This window comes from Dipodomys spectabilis, unplaced genomic scaffold (genome assembly GCF_019054845.1).
Source record: "Dipodomys spectabilis isolate Male_0828 unplaced genomic scaffold, ASM1905484v1 ptg000297l, whole genome shotgun sequence".
Taxonomy (NCBI): Eukaryota; Metazoa; Chordata; class Mammalia; order Rodentia; family Heteromyidae; genus Dipodomys; species Dipodomys spectabilis.
The window spans coordinates 16793315-16809077 of record NW_024870974.1 but is presented as its reverse complement, the minus strand read 5'-3'; positions in this window follow the sequence as shown (position 1 = coordinate 16809077).

Sequence of the window (15763 nt, the reverse complement as noted above, 5' to 3'; positions counted from 1 at the left end):
TGTCTGTGAATAGCAATCGACTTCGTCTCACCTCGGGGTGGCCAGAGGGGAAGTGGATTAGAGGTAGGTGGGCAGTGGGGGGAGGGTTTGAAAAACTCCTATTCCATGAGTGATTGCCTGGGATTATGTATGAGGTGTGATTACGAAGCAATGAGAACTGTTTTCATGGGTGACTTGTCCTGTGTGTTAAGCACACCTCATACATGGAATGTGTGTCATTTTATACAATATTGGAAAATTACAAGCGAGGGTATTCGGCAGGAAATGTTAAAATTGTTATTGAATGCTCTTTTGCATGGGAACCGTACTCTGCTTTTTCTTGGGCGCACGTCTGTCATTTGAAGAGAATAAAGAGTCTTTTCTTAGGAGAATGTGTCATTCCAGCCATGTTTCCCTTAAGAAAGGGAGAGAGAAATACGGAAACCATTGTGTTGTTTTTTTTTAAAGACCCTTCCCAAGCTTTTGGTAGTCCTTATCAACTGTGGGGCGATGATACTTTTAAGAACTCTGTAATAGGCACGGGTTGGAGTTAAGAAGGGGATTTTACTAACACGATGAAGATGGAAACAGCAAAGGGCCAGGGCTGGTGGTGCCTTTGAGATCCAGCTATGCCGGAGAGAAGAGGATTGTAATCTGAGGCTGTCCCTTAAGCAAAAAGAAAGCAAGACTCTACCTGAAAAATAGCTGAAAAGAAAAAAAAGGTGTGGGGCAAGGCTCAAGTGGTAGAATACTGAGCCAACTTGAGCCCCTAAATCCAAGCCCTAGTATGGAGGGAGAGGCAGAAAGGGAAAAACTGAGCAGGTGGAAGGCTGATAAAGATCCTGTGTGAAAGGCAAATTACCCTCCAACCCCTGTCTTATCTTTGAAAGGTAATCACCAAACATCCTGGAGATCGCCCACCAGGTAACTAGTTCCTGTTTTATCCCAAAGCTAAAGCAGTTAGGATTCTCCCCCAACTCATCCAGAGACAAAGACTGAGCTAATAAAGATCAGCCAGGCCCTAGGAGTGACTTGAGACCGCTTTAACTCTGTGTACCTTCCTCGTCCTCTGCCCTCCATGCTCCCTGTTTAACCTGAGGCCTGAAGATGCACTGTCTTCCTCTTCCCATGGCTGCCATGGAATTAATCTCCTTTCTCTGTCCTTTGCCATGTCTCTTTATTTACCATATGGGAGTGAGTAGCCTAACTTGGGATTCCTGGACTTTGAGCCTGGGGTCTAAAGACCCTGTTTCATCCGTAGGCTGGGATTGGCATTGCCAACTCTTGGTTTGGGGGTCTTCTGCCTGCACTCACCATCAGCTTTCCTGGGGTCCAGTTTGTAGGCAGCAGGTGATGGGACTTCTCACACTCCATCTGGACGTGAGCCAGTTCTTCATACTAAATCTCTTTGGACGCCTTCCCTCGAGAATTCTAACACAATCCCCCCTAAAACCAGCAGAAACATCACTTTCCACATGGGTTCCTGAGACTGCTAGGCTGGCCCCCAGTCCCAGGAGATTAACATGCGTACCAGGAAATGGGGAGTTAAAAAAAAAAATAGATCCATCGTCACGCTTGTGAAGAGAACACACAGGGAAAAGAGGTCGCGATGGTGGTTCAGCCTTCAAAAGCTATGTGACCAGTAGAGACACCAAGAAACAAGAGCTAAGACCAACAGGGCCATTAAGATCAAACCCACTGGGGCAGAGGCATACCGTGCTCTGCTCCAAAACCCAATTAGAAAATGTCCCACTATAGCCATTCCACGAGTTTAAGCTAGAAAAAGCCTACTTCATCCCTAATTTCCCAACCAACACACCAAATACGTGTCCAGAGCATTTAGAGCAACCAAATAAACTCAGTCCTTGCATGTGGCCAAGAGAAGAATTCAGGAGAGGTGACTGGCTATCAGGGAGAAGTTTATTAGAAAAGAAACTTGGCACAGAAGAGAGCGCGAGGCACAGACATGACCTGGGCAAGATGGGAGCCATCTTGTGCCATCTGCAGCTGCGGTTGTTACAGAACTTGACGTTAAGAACTGGAGACCTTGAAAATAGCTTTCTGATTGGTGGGCTTCCTCTGTGTTCTGCAAGTTTGTGCTGCCATAGATTGACTGCCTGGTCCTTGTTTCCTCATTCTCTTGTCCTTCTTACTTGCTCATTCTCTTATAGCCCTTCCTTATCTGATAGCCAGACGTGCATCCCTTTAAATATTATGAACCATAGGAGCGGATCACAAGGCTCAATAGGTAGGTGCATGTGATCATATAAAAATAATATTTTTCTAAATGAACTCCAAGACATAGACGCAAGAGGTTTTTAGTCGTTGTTGTTGCTGCTGCTTTTGTTATCTTTTCCTTTTGTCTTGTTTGTTTGTCTTTGGGAGGGGAGCACAATGTGGGACAAAGGGTGAACAAATACAACAGTGATACTCACTAGACACGATGGAGAAAATGAACTCTACAACTTGTGGGTGGGGACAGGAGGGGAAAAACTGGGAATGAGGGAAAGGTTGATAGGGTTCAAAAAGAAGTGTACTCATTACCTGACTTATGTAACTATAGCCCCTGTGTATATCATCTTTACAATAGCAATCAAATATGTAAATATATATTTATGAACAAAAATACAGCAAAGGCAGAGGACAGGAAGACCTTGAGTTGGAGGACAGCTTGGGCTACATAGAAATCCTGTCTCAAAAAAAAGAAGGGAAGGGAAGAATGGGAAACTAAAGCTCTATCTCTGCATGCAATAACCTCAAGAGACAGCCCCTGCACACTGTGGAGAGGCACAGGAATAAAGCTCTTGATACTTATACTCAAGCATGAGGGAGCCAGGGTATGGGGGACAAACTCTCACACCCACTCACAAGGTTTGCATAGTCATACAATTTCATTATCCAAACCAACTCTGGAAGGGGAAGAAGCTGTATTAATACTTACACCAAAATAAATCTACCAAATGCAGTCATTATTAGAAAACAGATGTTTGCCCATGCTACCCAAGGTAGCAGAATTGAAGTAGACAAACACAAGTAAAAGACAAAATGGCTTACTGGGAAGCAGCAAAAGGAGGATTGCAGTTTAAGGGCATCCCAGGCAAAAAGTCAATGAGACCTTATTCCAAAGAACAAGTTGGGTGTAGCACTTCATACCTGCAATCCCAGCTATGTAGGAAGCATAGACAGAAGACTGCATCTGAAAAATAACTAAGAATGAAAGGACTGAGGGTCATGTAGTAGAGCATCTAACAAGTATGAGTTCTTGAGGTGAATCTTGTATCACCACTGGAAGCAAAGCAAGAGGAAAACTATTATTTCAAAAGTCAAGGTGGCTTTGACAACACCGCCTCTTTTATAAAGAATCACAGAATCTGAGAAAATTAGAGACTTCAATTCAGCTTAATACAGCCTTTCATTTATATTTTAGCAAAAAGAAAGCCCAAATCATCAATAAAGCAATTATCTTGCATGTAAAACTGATCTAAAATGTTTTGACACAACTCAAAATTTGCATTTATACAACATTCCCTTTCCATTAAAAAAAATGTTAATCCTGAGGCAGCTGTGGTGTTCCCCAACTGTAAATCCAGCACTGGGGAGACTGAGACAGGAGGCTCTCAAGTTCTAAGCAGGGCTGAGTTAGACAGCAAGTGTGACTCAAAAACAGCACACAACCTGGGCACTGGTGGCTCATGCCTGTCATCCTAGCTGCTCGGGAAGCTGAGATCTGAGGATCAAGGTTTGAATCCAGCCTGGACAAGAAAGACTGTGAGACTCTGATCTCCAATTGACTTTCCAGAAAACCTGACATAGAACTGTGGCTCCAAATGATAGAGCACTAGCCTTGAGCAAAAAAGCTCGGGGAGAGTACCGAGGCCCTGAGTTCAAGCCCCACAAGGGACAAAATACACACACAACACAACACGAAATTATCCTGTCTGGCAAATTACCTTGATTTGTAAGTCTAAATTATTATTTACAAGGGGTTGGAGAGCCCACATGGGTGCTCTAAGAGCTCCTCTTGGGCAAGGATGGGTGTCAACGTAGCTCCAGTCTGTCTGGAAACTGACATTTATCTGCAACTCACCACTCCAGGGCTTGAGTGAATCGGATAATTACAACGTGGTAAATTCCACAGGCTCCCCACCCAGCGCCATCCAGCATATCAGATGGGAATCTCAGTCTCACCCAGGTGCCAGGGAGAGGCGGGCCCTGTGGCCTCTACAGTTCTTCCCAAGAGACAAAGCAACGTGTTGTCTTTTCCGGAGGAAAGTCTCAGAGACCTCAGTAAAGTCACCTGCTTAAGGAGATACAAATTTGGTTAACATTGAGACCACAAAAGTAAAGAAGGACTACCTTTTGGAGGTCTACTTTGTACCAGGTATTTTTTTTAACATATCATCTCATCTAATAATAGATGCTGTTATTATTACTTTATAGGCTTGACATAACTAATTAACTTGCTGAAGGTGACAGAACTGGAAAGTACCAGAGTCAAGTCTCACACCCTGATCTTAAGAGATCCACACTGACATTTCAACCTAGTTTGAGATATCAAGAAGGAAATACCTTAACCCTGACTCTTCCCCCCCCTCCTCCCCCCAGGGGGATATTTTGTCCACTTCCTTGTGAATGCAAGATCAACAGATGGTAGGGGAGAAAGAAGTAGAAAGGTTTGAGTCCCTGGCTGGGAGAGAGAGAATTCAAATCTCTCTTGAGATTCTGGGTCAGAGATATTAAGGTTAAATGGCCACCACTAAAAATATTGTCAGATTGTAAGAACAGAAAGACAAGGTCTCTCCACAGCCCAGCACCATTCTCGTGATGACACCGCGTACTCAGTGGGCTTACAGCCAAGTTAGTTACAATCTGTGCTGGTCACAATACAAATACAGATTCACAACAACGTACGTGAAAACACAGAAGCTGAAAAATAGCTTCGGCTCTCCTTCCGCTTGTTCATGTATTCCATCCTACCTTATGCAGGAGCTACAGCTGCTTCTGGGGAACAGAATTAGCTCCCCTCCCTTTGGGGCTAACGTGGAGCACAAAAGCCCAAGTTTGAAGAGAAGACAGATTGCCCTCTTTGAGGAAAGAGTTTTCAACAGAAATCACAGCTAATTGGAAAAGTTTCCCTTGAGATGTAAACCAAAGCAGGGGAATAAAACAGGTGCTCTGACGGAAAATACCACAAAGTCAATATTTTCGCCTGAGAAGCTGCATACTTTTATTCATAATGGTAATTATGTGATTTGTGTGTATCTTTTCCATTTTTCTTTCAAGATATTCCACAAATGTAAATAAGGTTAAAATATTGCTGTTTATCTTTTCATAGTGCTAAGGAATCAAACAAGGCCAACACAAGCTAGGCAACTGAGCTACTACCCCAACATCTACAATACTTGCCAATGATTTCATTTATTCTTCAATTGATTAATAAATTTTTACCATCAATAATTTTTACATATCAACAATGTACTAGGCCTAAAATAACTACAGAACTGATTCAGAAAGGCTAAGAAGAAATCCAAAAAGTTTGAAACAAACAAAAACAAACCAGTCTTTGATTGCTTTGGTAGCATAAATGCTAAAATTGGACCACTAGGGAAAAGATTAGATGTGTACCCATTATCTTGTTTATTTAGAGGGGCAAAATATAAAGAACCACTTTGTAACACATGTAACTATTTTTTTTTGTCAGTAGTGGTGCTTGAAATCAGGGCCTGGGTGCTGTCTCTGAGCTTTTTCACTCAGTGCTAGTTCTCTACCACTTGAGCCACAGTTCTACTTCTGGCTTTTTTTATGGTAGTTAATTGGAGGTAAGAGTCTCATAGACTTTCCTGCCTGGGCTGTCTTTGAACCTCCATCTTCAGATCTCAGTCTCCTAAGTAGTTAGGATTACAGGCATAAGTCACTGAGATCCTAGAGTAGGCATACAGGAAACTCTTTTAGAGGATAACTTAAGCTGACAGCAGAAGTAGGAGCAGACATCAGGCTAAGGTGAGAAAGAACAACCCACACAGAGGAAACAGCATGAGCCAAAACCTGGACAGGATACAAAACTTGACTGGTAGGTGAACCTAAGGACAGGGGTGGGATTGCCAAAAGTATAAGGCTAATGTGGAGTGGGTTTTCTCATGGCAGAAGGACTTTGGTAAGAGCTTTGATTGCTATTCTAAAACTCATAAGACACCATAACTTAATGTTCAAGTTGCTTGGGGAGTTAACATAATAAAAATTAGAAGTCACTCAGCTCCATTGGGCTTCAAGAGCAAACTATCTACAACACAGAAAATGATGCAATCTAATTCTTTTTGGTGTCACCTTGCATTACACTCCATGATATTGAGCATCAAGTAGACAAAGATCAAAGGTCATAGTTCCGTCTGAGAAATCACGTCATCAGAATTGGCATGGTTCACTTTCCCCCACATGGCAAACACCTAGTGTACTGTTTTACCTTGTGACATTGTGACATGCGGGGTGGGGGGTATGTGTGGAATTCTATACTTTTCATGAAGCAAATGTTAAAACACAGAAGACTTTGAAAATAATGTGTGATTTTTGATGCATCATTTCTGAAAATGAGATTCCTGCATTAGCTCTAATTAGCAGAATATTGTGAGCTTATTTTGCTTCCTGCAAGCTTTTTCTTTGCCCTCTATGAACTCATATTTACATTCTGAAGCAGGCTTGAGCAAGAAGATAAGAATGGTCCCGTTTCTCCAGATAGAAGAGGGTTTTAAAAAAATAGAGAATCTTGGAGCTAATTGTGTAATATTTGACATATTTACATACACATTCTTAAATGTCTTAAAACTGCAATTCCACCATCAAAACTGATAATTAAGGTTAGCCATTAGTGTACCACAGGCCCCTCTGGGTGGTTCTCTGAAGTGATATCAATGGCCAAGACCAGGTTACAACCAGGTAGTATAAATAAACACTAGAAGCCGTGTTGTCATTATATTTTCTCAGAGCAAGAATACCTAGATGACTAAGCCCAGAGTTCAAGCCCCATGACCTACAAAAAAAAAAAAGAAAGAAAAGAAAAGAATACCTAGGTGAGAAGCACTGTGATTAGAATGTGCTTGGTAATTACTGCTGTACTGACAGAACATGGTATCAGACGCTGTCCCACTGCCTGGTCTTGGAAGTGGCCATGATGATCTCATGATGGCGAAAAACTGTAATTACCAAATAAGTCACACCACACATTTTTACCTAACAAAAATTTTTAAAAAATCTTATGCTCCTCCTTTCTGGAGTAAAGAGTGAGAGGATTTTACCCCAGACTTCAAAATTAAGATAGCGGGCACGGGAAAGGCCGCTCTGCCTTCCTTGCTTGCAGACAAAGCCAGCCTCCCTTTCTGGGGCTTCCCAATGCCACCAGAAGGGTGTGACAGGTATGTGATAAACATATCTGTAAGCTTCTTTCTTTTTACTTCTGAACAAAGCCATTGTTATGTGGCCTCCGTTTAATTTTTTTTTTTCATTTTTTTTTGTGCTTAAACTCAGGACCTGGTGCTCTCGCTTAGCTTCTTTGCTCAAAACTGTCACTCAACCAAATGAGCCACACCGCCACTTCCAGCTTTTGGATGGAGATAGAGTGTCTCATGGACTTTTCTTCTTCCAGTAACTATGATTACGGTCATGAGCCACCAGCACCTGGCTTTAAAAAGGATTTGTCTTGTTTTGGTCAGTTGTGGGGCTTGAACTTGGGACCTGGGCGCTGTCCCTCAGCTCTTCAGCTCAAGGTTAACACTCTGCCACTTGAGCCACAATGCCACTTTCAGTTTTCTGGTGGTTTATTGGAGATAAGAGTTTCATGGACTTTAGCCTCCTCAGTAGCTAGATTATAGAAATGAACCACTGGCACCCAGCTAACAAGGATTTTTAAATGGACTCTCAGGGAATAAAACTTTTGTCCAAAGAAGCTATAGAACCAAACCAAACCAGATTGCATTGCCAGGTTTCCCCTCAGCTCTGGAAAAGCATACCTGGTAACTCCTATCCCAATTTCTCTGAGCGTCTTGAAGATATTGGAGGCTTACATTTCATTCTCCCAGCCAGCAGATGAATAGATTATCAGAATATTTTACATATATATATATATGGGATATTATTGGCCTTTAAAATGGAAGATAAAATGCTGGGTCCTGGTGACTCATACCTGTGATCCTAGCTACTCAGGAGGTTGAGAACCGAGTATTGAGGTTTGAAGCCAGCCTAGAAAATCCATGAAACTTTAATCTCCAATTTACCATTAAGAAAGTGACGTGTACCATCACACTGGAAGGAAGGAAGGAAGGAAGGAAGGAAGGAAGGAAGGAAGGAAGGAAGGAAGGAAGGAAGGAAGGAAGGAAGGAAAGGAAACTTTCATATTTATGAATGGATCCTAAAATGTTCATAAAAATAATTCAGGCACAAAAGAACAAATGGTACGATTCCACTTCCCTGAGATGCCTAGGGTAGTCAAACTCATAGAGACAACCAGGAAAATGGACATGAAAGTGGGTAGGGGAGAAACAGGATGTGTTTCTTTTCTATTCTTTTCTTTTCTTGTTGCTCATGGGCTTGAACTTAGGGCCTGCGCACTGTCCTTGAGCTTTTCTGCTCAAAGTTAGTGCTCTCCCACTTTGAGCCACACAGCCACTTCTGGTTTTTCTGGTGGTTAATTGGAGATAAGAGTCTCACAGACTCTCCTGTCTTGAACTGCGGTCCTCAGACCTCAGCCCCCTGAATAGCTAGGATTATGGGTAGAATCTATTTCTTAATGGATGGAGTTCAAGTGTGTGAACTCTTCCTAGGAGTGTGAGTATGTATTGGAAGTCCATTCTATCATCACTTCCTTATTGTAGCAAATGAAATTAATGTTCGGAGTAAGATGCTAAGAGAGGACAGAATTGCCTGGGAACTTTCTCCGTCCTCACCCATGGTGTGGAGTCCCCAGTAAAAAGTCAGCCCCTGTCTGCTTATCCCTGATGCTTTCCTACCTTCCCAAACCAACCCATCAATTCCCTAGCAGCAACCACTCTCTCCAGGTGCTGAGGCCGTGGGGCAGAGGACAATGTGGGCCTCTGGTTTCTATCTTGTGAGACCCGCACGCCTCTTTTCCAGTTGTTTTAGGACCAGGTGAGCCCCACCTGTTTCTCCAATTCTTTGTATAACTAACTTCCCATCAGAAGGAGTCTTTTCTTCTCAGTGTCTTTCCGTGGCAAACCACCCTTTCCATATTTAGGAGACACATACTCGTTAGGAAATTCTAGTTGCCCTACTTGAAAGCTTTAATTTCTTACCACACATCATCAGTTCCTATGGCTACCTCATATGGGTAAGCTCTAGCTGCCATTGTGATGTTTGGAATGGGGAGGGAGAGAGAGAAAGACTGGGAGATGGAGGGTGGAGAGGGGGGGAGAGGGAGCGCTTGAACATACAGCTGTTACAACAAAACCAGCCCAAAATGCTGTATCTCCAAGACAAGACTATTACCATCTATAATTAACAGGGGAAGGTTCATTAATAGGAAACAGAAAGCACTTGTCATCTTTTAAACAGGAAAGGATTTAACACATGGAATTCATTCTTTACCAAAAAGAAAAACTATATATATATATATATATATACATATATATTCATATATATATAATAGGCTAAAATGAATCCTAGAACATTTCTTAGAGCTTACTTGCTAGGAAGCATTCCGATCCTGAGGCAATGAGCTAAACGATTAGGTCCAGGATGCCCAATCCTAGTGCAAGTAGAGAAATTAGGAAATGGGAATCCTAATCTACCCAGGACCTGCAGCTTCCTCTCCATGGCAACGACTCTCACCAGACACAAAGCTGTAGAGCAGACCCAGTCACCTCACTGCCAGAAATTGTCGTGTCCGGATGGCTTTGTCTGTAGGGCGATGAAGGTCTCCCCGAGCCTCACAGAGGCTTACCAAATCAGAGCAGTGCATTTTGGGAAATGAAATGTTCAGATTTCCAAATTCTGCAATACAGGAAAACATAGCAGGAAAAAAAAATGATGCAATGAAGGTTGAATCAGTCAATGAGTAGCATCTCCTGCCCTGAGGGAAAGGCTGCGGTTGCCATGACAACTGCTGCGGGATTATGGTGACCTCCGTGGCCCTAATTGCGCCCTATCTCCCGTGCAGCGCCTGCTACAATGTCTGACACCTGTGTCAGATGCCCACAAATATTGAGTGGATAGAGGCCAGGTGTGTAGCTCTGTAGTAGAGCTATTCTCCGGTATGTTCTGGGTTGGAACTCAAGCACCACAAAAGAATAAAACATTTTAAAGCGATAAAAGCGTGAATCAATGAATAAATGCATAAGGGTATCATAAAAATAAACATTGACAGGTTTGGTTTTGTTTTGGGTTTTTTTTGAGACATCGTCTTTCTATGTAGCCTAGATTGGCCTGAACCTCACAATCCTCCTGTCCAAAGTGCTGGGATTCCAAGTGTGTGCTGCTCTCCTGCTTTACCCGATTCTTTAAAGACAATCCTTAAACAATGCAGGGATGGTGGTTGCTGTTGTTGAATAAAACCCTTATGTCTTTTTCCTTTTTCTTTCTTCTTTTTTATTTTTCAGAAAATTCAGCAAGTAAAATTTTTTATAAAAAGATAGAAGGTAGCCAGAGAATTCTCCTTCCTTTGTTGGACAATGCATTTCCTTCTCAAATGCTTGTGGTTTGGTTACCAAACGCTTCCTCCAAGGAAGAAGTCTTCCTATTTTGTTTATTTTTAGAAGCTAAAGGCTGCACACAGAGAAAGCTCTTGACAGCTAGAATCTCAAAAGGGAACTTCTAAGTAATGTCACTGCAGCTCAGAAGTGCAGTGTCTGTGAGTTAGGTCATGACAGTACAGTCCTGTTATGGGTCAGCACTGGATCCTCTGTTCTCTACATTAAGCACCATTTTTAAACCTATGAAACTAAGAAAGATTGGCAACCAAATACATTGACCCTAAATACAATGTTATGGTATCCTTTCCTATTTAAAATTGGAATTAGCTATAGTAGGCACTAAATCGTGTTTTCAGGAGAAGAAACAGAGGTTGCCTATTGTATGTTGTATACCTGTTCTGTATATTCAGTCACTTTTTTTGACTTTGGTAATATTCTCTTACATACATTTGTTCCTCTAGTAAAGACCTAGCATGTCTGACACACAAAGCCTAGTGAAGGATTCTAAAGGGGAGTACCCTGGACAAGCACATACACAGGCCCAGTCATGTAGGGCTGTGATCTACTTCACAAAAGGACATTTCGCTCATTCTTTCTTTGGGATTTCTCCATAGACTCAACTCCTGTTGCTCCTTAAGTCAGAATCCAATCCATTCTCCAAAGCCCATGTCAATTGTTGATTGCTCAATGAAGACGCTCTCAAACTCTGTAACTGTGATCAATTACTAACTTCTCTGGAATTCCATAGGAATTCCTCCACTTGTCTATTGCAATACATATCAAAACTGCGTAGGGTAGACATTGTTGGATACATACTTCTGATCTAGAAATATGTCAGGCTAACTTGCTGTAGAAACAAATACTTCAAATGACTGGGGGAAATATACCCCTCAGTTAATGTTTAGCTTATCTTCTCGAAAGAGAGGGAGTATTCAAGTGCCAGAAACACAGAGGGACTGAGAGGTAGACTGAAAGACTGGTAAGCATGGGAATTGAGGCTCCACCCAACCTTGGCAAATGGATGAAAGAAGTTGAGTCAGCCAGGCACTGGTGGCTCATGCCTGTAATCCTAGATACTCAAGAGCTCACAGTTTGAAGACAGCCTGGGCAGAAAAGTCTGTAAGATTCTTGTCTCTAATTAACCAGCAAAAAGCATGAAGTGAGGAGGTGGCTCAAACAAACAAGCTTAGCAAAGAGTGTGAGGCCCTTGGTTCAAACCCTAATACTGACACACACACACAAAAGAAAACAAGTGAATGGAAAGAAAGAAGGAAAGGAAAAAGAAAAGGAGAAAGAGACAAAGAAAAAAGAAGAGAGGGAGGAAGGAAGGAAGAAAAGAAGGAAGGAAGGAAGGAAGGAAGGAAGGAAGGAAGGGAGGAAGGGAGGGAGGGAGGGAGGAAGGGAGGGAGGGAGGGAGGGAGGAAGGGAGGGAGGGAGGGAGGAAGGGAGGGAGGAAGGAAGGGAGGGAGGAAGGAAGGAAGAGAAGCAAGTATGCAGTAGAGTAGACTTTACAACGATCTGGCTTTAATGCCCAATAGGAGCATTAATAAGGTCACTGAAGAGGGAGAGCAAGCACTGAGGTGACCCCATAAAGATAATATCACCCACAAGCTTCAGTTTTGGCCAAAGAGTACTCAAAATCTCAGCCATCAAGATCAAGAAGATGACAATAAACTCTGGAGAAAAAAACAAGTCTTCTATGAGAAATAAAAACACCAACTTTATTGCTTTCCTTGGCTTCTACTCTCTCAATTTACTTTATCAGCTCCTGCATGGAACCTTTGAGCATAGAAATGACTAGTTGTGGGCCAGGTTTGCCTCTGGACTCCCCGGAGGAACTGATACTCAACTTTCCACACCTGAAGCATAGAATGACTACAGCCCAGCATACCTGGTGTTAGCCCTTTCCTGCCTGTGAAAGAAAATACCTGTGCAAGTCAACTGAGGGAAGGGTGATTCATTCTGCCTGACAATTTCAATCTGTGGTTGCTTGGCCCTACTGGAGCTGGTCCATGGTAAAGGAGCCATGATGAACTGTCCGTCCACTTCACATGACCAGAAAGTGCAGAGGGACATGTACACCCTTCAGAGGCATGCTTTCCATGACCTATGTTAACCAATTAAATCCAAGTTTCCATCACTCCTCAGGAGCCATATCAAATCGTGAACCCCTCGATGGATTCTGAGGTCAGAGACCTCATGACTCAATCACCACTCCAGAGCCCCACCTCTGAGCATTGCTACCTTGGGAACCAAGGTTTCCACACTTGAGCCTCTCTGAACACTTAACAACCTCACTCATTTGGTCCCAAGGCCAAGCCTCCTTTGATTTCCATAGAGTAAGAAGAAGACAGCATCTCACCTGCGACAGTCTTACCAAAGGAGCAGAGCTTATGTTTAAATACTAAGGGAAAAAAATCAAAGAAATCCCAACCAGGGGATTGTGCAGAGTAACTCTCTTGTAATTTTTCAAAACTGTCAAGGTCATAGATGGCTAAGGAAGGCTGAGGGAATGTTCTAGGCCAAAGGAGAATGAAAGAGGTGTGACAACTCCATGCAAGGCCTGCTTCTCAACTGGATTCTCTCGCTTGAAAAGACATTTTTAATTAGGAGGTCTGGCAAACCCTAAATGAATTCTGAAGAGTAGGTGGTAGTAATTTGTCAGTGTTAATTTTCTGACCTTGATAGCTGTATCATGTGGTGTAGGGAAATGTTTTTATTTATAGGAAAGACATCATAAATTATGTAGGGATAATTAGACATTATGTTGGCAACCCTCTCTCAAATGATTCAGAAAAAAATCTTTGTACCTAACTTGAATGTTTTCTGCTACCATGAGTTGGTTAAAAAATACTTTTTAGAGGAAGCAAACACGGCAAGGATAGTTTTGAGTATGATAGACATGGAAACTAAACCAAGAGTGGAAAAAAGAATTTCATACTGAATGATACCATTTGCTTATGCTCTAATTTAGAGGAATTTTTCCTTTTAGAAACTATACTTTTATTATCTTTAGTTAGTTGCATAAAGTGGCGGCCATTCAACCAATCAATTTATAGGTCCCGTGTATTTTGATCTGTCACTCCTCCCATTATTCTCTCTCATCTCCCCCAGCCCAACAATGGAGGGTTGTTTTTTCTTTCACTCATTCATTTGCTCCAAATGAAGCTATGTTTTGGGGGGGGAAAAGAATCTAAAACATTCTTATTAAGAATTCCTTTTCCTGCAACAGTTGCAATCGATTTTTAAATATTGACTATGAGTAGATTGCTTCTTCTTTTTAAAATTGTTTCCAATCCTGAGGGGAACATCCGGAGACTCATCTACCCGAGGCATGTACTCTTCGCCTGAACCCCAGGCCTAGCGCCCCACCCCCCTCCATTTCTTTATATATCAACTGTTTGAAGATATAATAAACAATAAACAAGGTCTTTGGAGGTTGCTTAGAGGGCTTGAACCAACAACTATTAAGAAAACCTAAATTTGGATAAAATTCTTACTTCGGGGGAAGTAAGAAACACAGAAAATGTGGCTGATTTTATAACCCATTCAATAGGAGATGTGACACTTGAAGCTCCAATACTATCTGTTAAGATTAATTGAACTACAAAGCAGTTGAGTATAGGAATGAATCAGACTTTCCCTTTCTGAGCATTCTACATTACGTTAAGGATTTCTCACTGAATGAAATGAAAAAGCTGGTAACTACATGAAATGAGGTAGGTAATTTCAATACCATTCCAGGAAAAGAAACCAGCCTATTCATAGTGGTTTGTGGTATCTACACTGTTCGCCAGTCTACCATCTATAGTCTGGCTCAGATTCCCATATGAGGGAATTTAAGGTTAAGATAAGTCCTTAAGAAGCAGAAATTCAGGACAAAAAAAAAAGTACTGTAATTACTTCAATACACACCCTTCTTTATATATTTGTAATGATAAAAGATCATAATATAATGTCTTAAGAGACAGGACAGTAATGATTTTGTAAGGTAATCAGTCTGTCTAAGTGGTAGCCAAAGACAGCAAGGCTGAGATGGGAGCTCCCTTTTTTATAACTTCAGAAACCGCCACTGTGCCAACAGAGGGTACTGGCCATTGACAGCGTCCTCCACTGACAATAATGGCAGAGCAGAGCTCCTCGGATGGCTGACTCATTTTCCAAATTTCTCCTGTGAGGACACTGGACTGAGCATTTAGAATCCACGTAAGACCCCGGGAGTTCAGGAGCTTACCACTAGAGAGAGGACTCACAAGGAAGAAAAATACTATCAAATGAACTGAAATCAAGTAACAGAGACATATCATTTTATAATATTACCAAGCTCTTAAAGATGGACACGTCTGTTGCATTCAAATGGATGTAGTCAAATCATTACACGCCTATACTTCTGTGTGAGTCAGCTTTCTATTGATCTGACAGACCCCCTGAGATAAACAACTTAAAAAAGAGGAAAGATTTGTGTGTGTGACTTCTAGCTTCAGAGGTTTGTCTGTGGTCACCGGGCTTTGTTGTTTTGGCCTGTGATGAGGCACAGCATCATGGGAATGAATACATATAGTTGAGCAAAGATGCTCCTCTCATAGTGGCCAGGGAGCAAAGAGAGAGAGGAGGAGGGGCAGAAGCCCACTATCCCCTTCTAGGAAGTGGATATGACCAAGGAGCTAACTTCCTTCCACTAGGCCTCACCCTCTCATGATTACATATACTGCCCGCAGGTACCAAAATATGGCGACTAAGTATTAATATATCCTTTTGTTATAAATGTTTGATGTCATATGTGTGACATAATATACAACACAATATCATATATACAAAAAGTACAATACATATATTTGTATTACATATTACATATGTTGAATCATTCACATACACAGTAAATCAAATTTAGTATCAGCCATTTAAAACAAGATGGCAGAATTCTGTAGAGCACCAAGGAAAGACTAGTTTTTCTAACCTAAAAATAATCATAGGAAAATAAGTGTACGTTTACTGAAGGTACTGATCCAAGTTTGAGTAACAGCATTATTTCTATAACAGAATTGTTATAGAAATTGTTTTAACCTTTGGATATTTCAAATATGGGTAGA